We start from the raw sequence: 8544 nt of genomic DNA, 5'->3' as shown, positions 1-8544 counted from the left end.
AGATCCTATTATCTAGCATCTGTTTATTCATACAATGATACTTATTGAATAAAGGCAGGCAGTTATGGTTCTTTTTGATGCATTCTGAAACACCTGACTTTTATAGGGTGGGTAAATGAAGTTACTTAGCCCTGAGCCAGCTTTGGCTTCTAAATGAAAGCCAAAAAAAGAATTAGCAGGGATGCTGGAAATCACATAAACACAGCTGAAGAAAACATATTGTCTTGATTTCAGCTTGAAATCTGTGCTAAATTAGTAATAGGAAGTTTAGCAGCAATGCCTCATTTCTTAAAACATCAATTGTTTTTAGGTTTTATTGCAACCCTATTCACTTTTGTGGGAATGAAAATGCTGAATACATTTTAAGCTGGACCTAAAAACATAATCATACATCCAAAAGATGCATTCACTAACCTTGTTTATGTTCTATTTTCTGGATAGGCAATAACCATGTTTATTTTGTTAATAGTTGATACCAATATTATAAACAAAAAACTGTTTTGAGATTTTTAAAAAATCCCCAATAACCTCTTAAAACATTTAGTGTTAAAGTACACTATGTAGATGTCATTGGGAGTAATTTTAGGGTCCTAAAGATATTTTTTGACAGGGAACCCAAATCAGGATTTACATAATACATTTTGATCTTGTAAAAGGTACTCATAACTCTTGTTCAATTTCTGCTTGCTTTTTCAAGTTCACAAAAGCTAAGAAATGGGGGCTAATCCAAGATAAAAGTAGGAACAGAGTGATTGAAGTGTTCCTCTATTTTGGGGCACCTGGCTGGTTCAGTCAGGAGAGCATCTGACTCTTGATTTCATGAGTTCAAGTCCCATGTTGGTCATGGAGCCTACTTAAATAAATAAGTAAGTAAGTAAATAAATAAATAAATACTTCTCTGTTTTGATAAGGGGACTGGGTTAACATGCAACTGCCGCTGTTGACGTCAGCGTCACAAACTAAAGATGAACATGGGTGGGCTGCTCTTCAGATTCAGGTGACATTTTTACTTGTTAATGAGGATTTCTTTTTCTGCAAAAGGAAGAAAAATTTCATTTTTAGTTTTAGGGCTTCAGGCCAAGAGAGATCTTTTCTACCTTCTCTGTTGCCATGCTTTGACAAAAACAACAAAATTCCTTCTTTTTCATATTTACCTTTGTATTTTTGTTAATATCCTTTGACTTCCATCTCATTATGACTTTTGTACCTCCTACTAATATAGAGGAAAAACAGAGTCACTTAAATTAATGTGTGTTTTTAATTGTTTATTTTAGCCTTTCTCTTGAAACCCACATTTAAACTGAATCATGACTGTGAAAGGTACCAGGTTTCTTGGGTCTGAAGCTGTTAGCTGAGGATAACTTTGTGACTATGTCTCTAAGGACATTTAAATTTTTTTTCTTTTGTTTGGGTGTGGTTTACTTTCCCACTACCTGGTTGTTGAGTGAAGTAAACCTAGTCATTTGTTCCTAAAAGAATGTGGTTATTATCCATATCCTTAGACTACAACACTAGCTTCAAAAAAATGTCTGAGTAAACCAAAATCTCTGCAATAATAATTGGATCTGGATTTACAGAATGTATTTTGGTGACCCCTTCTTCCTATCAAGAGAAACATATGTGGTAAGAGATGCTTTTCCCCTTTAGCAGACAGAGGAATTGTTCCTACCTTGATGGGATGGTGCAATAGAGTAGAAAACCAATCAGGCATTAGAAAACCTTCTGATTAAGCCATATGCTGCCATTTAAGACCATCTTTTCTCCACCAAGAATCTCTTTTGTTATTATTTTTAATTCCTTGACCACATCTTTGGAAAAAATTAAGTCTGCCAAATACACGGTATTTGCAAAGCAAAAATTAAATATTTATCTCATTTTTCTGTAATAAATAATCTATACTGAGTATATACCCAATCAAATGAATATTCCACACAGCCCAAGATGACCATGTTACCATTCTAAGCAGCCACAAAGCAACAAATTTGATGTTATAATTATCTTAGGTAGCTTGATTCTTGACTGAAGGTAACTGTATGATTTCAATTAGGCTTCTTGAAACATTTAAAATAAGTTCTGATTTTCTATTTCTATATTCTCAAACTCCACATGAATCCAAAGCCCAAGGTTGGGAACCACTGGCCTCATTTATCTGAACCTCAGTTTTATCTTCTTCAAAATGGAGGAAAATAATTGCTTCCAGGCTTACTTACCTCATGGTTGTTATAAAAAGGGAAATAAAATCACATGTGTTAAAGAGCAGTCATGTTTGTAGTAGGTAGTCTCCCTCCTTGCCCACAGATTATTGGACCAGGAGTGGACACCTGTCTCATAGGACAAACTGAGCTCATCAGATCCTCTCTCATAAGATTTTGAACTACAACACTCAAAATCTCGTTAAGTGATGATGGGCACTTGCACTAAAAGGGCATAGAGAGTCATTCAGTCACTTATTCATTTCCAAAGCAGACACTAATTACCTGACAGAAATTAGGCACTGGGTTGAGTCAAGGATAGAGTCCAAATGAGCCAGAATGTATGGCAAGAAAAGCAAAGATCATGCATAATGCAAAATTATGGGGAGCAAGCATTAAGAGACTACTACAGAGCAGATTTGCAGACCTGAAGGCAGAACTGACATGGCAGACAAAAGCAGAGAGAAAGACCTGCTGAGCAGCTGCCTGACAATTTCCACCTTTCCAGAGTCCTATCTGCATTTTCTGCTCTTAGCTTCTGTAACATTCCCTGACATCCTTTTAATAAAACCCATCTTTGCTTAAGCTTTCTGTGTGGGGCTTGGTTCCTTACAAGCAAATGCACCCTGACTAAAAGAGGTGGCATTGTTAATTTTTAATGTAAACTTGAAACACTTAAAAAAAATATATGATCTAAAAAGTAGAGATGTTTTAAGGCCAAAAGCATTAAGGTTAGTAATCAAATTCAGCTTTGTTCTTCTCTCCTACTACTGACATGGTCCCCCAACTTCTCACCCTAGAAAGTGCATGAATGGTTTGGAAGAGGGGGTTAGCATATCATTTCCCTGGGTCCCAACACTGGAGGGAAATGGGGCTAACTACCAAGTGACCCAGCCGACAAATTCCATTTCCGAGCAAACACATCTCCTCCAGCACAGGAAGATTCTGATTTTATTTAAATCCTGCTCAGAATTAAATCCCTGCAACATCAAACTGAAAGGAGAGCTGGGTGTGAGATGGAGAGAGAAGAGGCTTCCTAGACCAATGCGTCCTAATGAAATGGCATGCATGGGGTGACTGCTAAGTGCCTGGAAAGGGAGGTGGCAGGGGGCAGATCTGATGGGTTGCAGGCACCTGGGGGAGAAGCCAAAAAAGGCAGGGATTTATTGTGTTTGGTTGTCTTTCTGAACACATCTGTCTTTGAATCACCAGCCTGTGTAAATAGGTCAGGATGCAGATTTTGTGAAGAAAGTCATAACCAATTCAGTAAGGCTTCAGGGATTTTAAGTCATCATGGTCAAAATGTTCCTCTGGGCTGACTTGCCAATAGGCCCTAAAAAGTGATGGATTGTAGTTAAAATCCCTTTCAGGTCATAATGAGAAGGGGAAAGCAGGCTTTAAAGTTGTCTGCTCACTCTTAGCACTTTCTCATTCCTAGTTCATTGCTTGCTCCACTTCTGAAGGCTATCTCCCATTGTCTTAGGTTTCCAGTGTGCTAGTGAAATCATATGCACCTCTCATAAAATTCTGATATGTCCAAAAAGTCACTCACATCTAAGCACAAATGACTGATGAGGTTACAGGTGAAAACACTCCTAGAATCATGCATTTTAACATAAGACAAAACTGACAAGAGAATTGCTCTCTTATCATAAGGGTTCAAGCATCTGTGAGCTGCAGAAAGATGGATAGAAGTGGGGAGGGATCCTCTTGAGGTTAATGTGAGGGACTGCACCTCTTCCAGTGAGGCAGCATCTGAGCAAACATCTAGCTACACTAGAACCTACTAGACGCAGAGAATGAGAGTGACCAAGAATCACAGGAAACTGGCCCCCTGGCCTCACTCCTTCCCTACCCCCCAGGTTGCCATTATGGTGGCATCTTCCAGAACTCCCCAGCAATCCACAAAGAAAGAAACAAACTCCTTGAAAAGCTTTACTATCAGATAAACTCTGGAAAGTCACTAACATTCAGGTTCAGAATGCTGAAGGAAGACGGAGTAGTATTAAAGTATTTTGTTGATGTTCATCAATTGGCAAAATGTAAAAAAACCATTGATTTTGAATGATGGGAGGTTCCCAGCAACTCCTGGCCCTCCTCCTTCCCATCCATGGTACCAGGAATCCCACCTCTCCCAAGTGTTCCCTCATCCACATCCACACTGCCATCACTTCCACTCCACCGCCCTCACTAATACACATAGTGTCCTTATACTAAAATCAAAGCAAGCATGTTGCGAAAAATCCATCCGAAGTTTGAAGTTAGGATGAGGCAAGGGTCCAAATACTATGGGGGTAAAAATGAGCTAGTAAGTCACATGCACAATTATAAGAGTGATTCACAAAGTGGGTACTGTGCTCTCCGGGGTTTTTGACTCATGAAAGCAAAATCTGTTTCCAAAGCAGGATAAGCCAGATCTTTATGATGCATGCTTTCTCACATATGACAAATGTTCAAAAATTAAGTCTATGCCTGAAAAACTGAAAAGTCTGTCACTGTAGTTTATGTTCCCCGGTAGGAGATGCAATTCCATTGTTTAGAGGCAAATGGAATAATCCTTTGCATGATGATTCTTTCAGAAGAGATTTGCTCTCATGTTCTTTGAACATACCTCCAATTGATTTAATAGCATCCTGGTCAGGGGGCTTCACTTCCTCTTTAAGGCAAGGTGAATTTTCATGATGTAAGGTCACGAGAAAGAGTTTCCAAGGACAGCAAGTTATCAGTCTTAAAAAAAAAATGGAAAGGAGATTTGGGTTTTGTTATTTATTTACATGAGGTCCAGTGCTAACGACCCTCTACCTCCATTATTCCGCCTGTATAGTATTTGGGGGTTCTTTGGGGATAAACTTTTCTGCCCCTACCTTTAGCCACAAGGTAAAATCAGAGTAACAGCACCAAGCCTTTCTGGCAAAGACTGCAGTTTGTTCTGGATAACACATATCAAACTAATATGATGCTGCATACTCCCTTTATATATGATCTTCTGCATTCTGGTCCTTATGGACCCTCAGCTGGTTTCCTTCTTTTCATTTCCCTATCCCTCATTGCTTAGAGTATTCTTACAAGGAGAACCTATACAACAAAGAGGGGAAACCCTGATACCATCATGTTTGGCACCACAACCATAACCACTGTGAAACCATTTATAAAAAGCCTATTATTCCATTTATAATCTGCTTTCATGATTGCTTTTAACTAACTCGAGGAGTAGCTGCACTAAGGTAGAAAGGTTTGTGACCCATCTGTTGAGTGTATAATTTCCTTTTCATTGGCTAGCAGAGCCCAATAAAAAAAATATTATTAGGTGCACTAACTCAATCAGCAAACAAATGACAGGCAGATGGTCTTCAAAAACAATACTGACCATGAATGCCACAGAGCCACAATGCGGGTCTCAGCTTTTAGGCAGCCTTTGTCTGAAAACACTCCACTGGGTTAAGTGATGCAAAATAAGACAGAAAGAGAGAGAAGCTGTTTGTAAATGAGGGAGAAGTTAACGGCCTCTGAAGTGCTCCATGAAAGGCTATGATAATTTTACTGGGAACAGGAAAAAAAAAGGCATCTTACTTAATATCAGCTTGAAATGGTGCTGAAATCCAATAGATCACATTCAAAATGATACTTCTGTTCTCTTTATTTTAGTCAGAGATATTTTCTCCAAAGGGCCCTTTATCTGACACAATTTTTTTAAGTTTTGTCTTAGCTGAATGATGCAATTTGGTGAGTAAAAGTTTTTGTTATGAGAGAATTTCACTGGAAGGAAGGAAGGAAAGAAGGAAGGAAGGAAAGGAGGGGAGGAAGGAAGAGACTTTTAGAAGCTTTTGAAAAATCAGTGAGGTCAGAAACTGGTATGAGTAATTTCAAAGTTATGAAGGATTTATATATATTATATGTGTAATATATAATATATATATATATATATATATCTTTGTATCTAGAGAGTATAGTACATTGCTTGTTATATAGTCAGCTCTCAATAAGTTCTCAATGAAGATGACTTGTGCATGAATTAAATATATATGTATATATGTATATGTACATATACATGTATATGTATATGTATATATATATATAATAGAGAAAGAAGGTATATAATAACCTTTAATGGTTAGTCATAGTGAGCAGGTAACTAGCTCCATGTTCTGGACAGCCCACCATTCTCAGGGCATGAGCTTTGGTTTGTCTGGTCAACAGTAGTTCAGGATATGAATTCAATAACCTGCACGTCTTCCTTGTAAGTGGTAGCATGCCTGCTTTCTGTAATCTCTAGACCAGTATCCCTGAAAAAAAAACAACTATGTCTAGCTGACATATAAAAAGTGTTTTTTTTCTTATAAAAAGATGCAAGCTTGAAGTAAAAAAATTAAAAGTACAGAAAAAAGGCACTTAGATCTCACCACCTGGAATAACTCTTAATAACATGTAATATATTCTCCCAGTATTTTTTTCTTTGCACTTGTTACATATTTGAAAACATTTCATTTTGCATTTTTTTACTTAGACTTATATCAAAGCTCTTTATAAATATTATTTTAAATGGCTGCATAATATTTCACTGTTTATGTAGAAGACAATCTTTTAACATCTTTTTTTTTAATATGAAATTTATTGTCAAATTGGTTTTCATACAACACCCAGTGCTCATCCCAACAGGTGCCCTCCTCAATACCCATCACACACACACCCCCTCCCTCCCACCTTCCATCAACCCTCAGTTTGTTCTCAGTTTTTAAGAGTCTCTTATGGTTTGCCTCCCTCCCTCTCTAACTTCTTTCCCTTCCCCTCCCCCATAGTCTTCTGTTAAGTTTCTCAGGATCCACTTAAGAGTGAAAACATATGGTATCTGTCTTTCTCTGTATGACTTATTTCATTTAGCATAACACTCTCCAGTTCCATCCACGTTGCTACAAAAGGCCATATTTCATTCTTTCTCATTACCACGTAGTATTCCATTGTGTATATAAACCACAATTTCTTTATCCATTCATCAGTTGATGGACATTTAGGGTCTTTCCATAATTTGGCTATTGTTGAAAGTGCTGCTATAAACATTGGACAATCTTTTTAACATCTTAAGGAAACGTGTGGTAACCTCTGTGTGTGTGCTAGTTTTATAAATTTGGGAAACAAATATAATCTTCTGAGCCTCAGTTTTCTCATTTGTAAATAGATATAATAAAAATAGCTACAAAATTATATTGCTGTGAACATTGACTTAAATAATCCATTGTAAGAGTTTAGCACACTGCCTGATACACAGTAAGCACTCAATAAAAGTTACCAATGATGATGACTTGGGCATAAGAATTATTGTTCACATTTCAGAGAATTGCCTTAAGAAAGATTCCTAGATATGAAATTAAGGGCAAAAGATTTGAATGTACATATGATCTTAATATATACCATAAAATTCTTCCATGCCCCACTGGCAATACATAAGTAGCCACCTTGCCAAGGCCTTACCTATAATGGGAATCATTCTTTTAAAACTTTGCTTATATAGGTTAAAATATTATATCATTACTTGCTAAATTTGGGGTTCCTTGTTAAAATGCAGAGTTTGTATTTCTAATAAACTCCCAGTTGATATTGATGCTGGTTTACTTTTCAATCTACTCAGGTACTAGGGGTATCCTGTATTTGACCCAAGCTATTAGAGCCCAAGAAAAGCATCTCCCCTTCATTATTTTCCATTTTTAAAGGGAAAAAGCTGCAGATGGATAACACCAAGAGAAGACAGCTAGCTGCCAAAAGACCTCCCAGAGTGTAAATATGCATGGTCCATGGTCTAGAAATGGTAAGGTCTGAAATTTTCCATTGTAATGACTGATGTCAGGATTTTGATCACCAGTTATCAATTAGTTTTGATTTATAAGCCCATTGATACCCTGGCATCTAACTGTTTATCTGCCAGATCAACTAGCTATCATCACAGATCTTTGGGCTCTGGTATCCTGCTAGCCACTCTGGCCTTACTACCCATTAAAATAATTAGCTATGCCTAGGTGATTAAATGTTATCACGTGCCTTCTGTGTTCCAGGGAGCTCCATTTCACGGTTCATGCAGGCTGCAAACGAAGCTACCACTGAGCCTCTCAAAGATACTGGAAGTCTCTCACCAGTGAATTCCATACTGCTTCAGTGAAAGTAGTGTCTTCCATGGCCTCCCAGAAACCAAAATGGGGTGGTAGAGTCTCTGTTCTCACACATCAATCCATTCCAATACTCCCACCTTCCTGGGCCTCTTACTCCTCCTGTAACACCTCGCCAATGTGGTCTGCGGTCCTACCTCATCAGCATGTCCAAGCATCAAGGGTCATAGTAGGACCAATTCTAGGTGTTCTTGTCA

The 8544-nt window shown here is 37.8% G+C and overlaps 1 long non-coding RNA gene across 1 annotated transcript; it reads right to left on the bottom strand.

Moving 5' to 3' along the window:
* Window positions 1-900: 900 nt before the first annotated feature.
* On the bottom strand, window positions 901-6452 carry LOC123583287. The gene is made up of 3 exons (XR_006704819.1): window positions 6295-6452; window positions 4804-4919; window positions 901-1032 (listed from the first exon to the last, which is right to left on the bottom strand). It is a non-coding gene; the product is annotated as an uncharacterized LOC123583287 (long non-coding RNA).
* Between the last annotated feature and the right edge of the window lie 2092 nt (window positions 6453-8544).

Source organism: Leopardus geoffroyi, chromosome B1 (genome assembly GCF_018350155.1).
Source record: "Leopardus geoffroyi isolate Oge1 chromosome B1, O.geoffroyi_Oge1_pat1.0, whole genome shotgun sequence".
Taxonomy (NCBI): domain Eukaryota; kingdom Metazoa; phylum Chordata; class Mammalia; order Carnivora; family Felidae; genus Leopardus; species Leopardus geoffroyi.
Note: the sequence above shows the minus strand (reverse complement) of the source record. Positions and strands in the feature narration are given on the sequence as shown.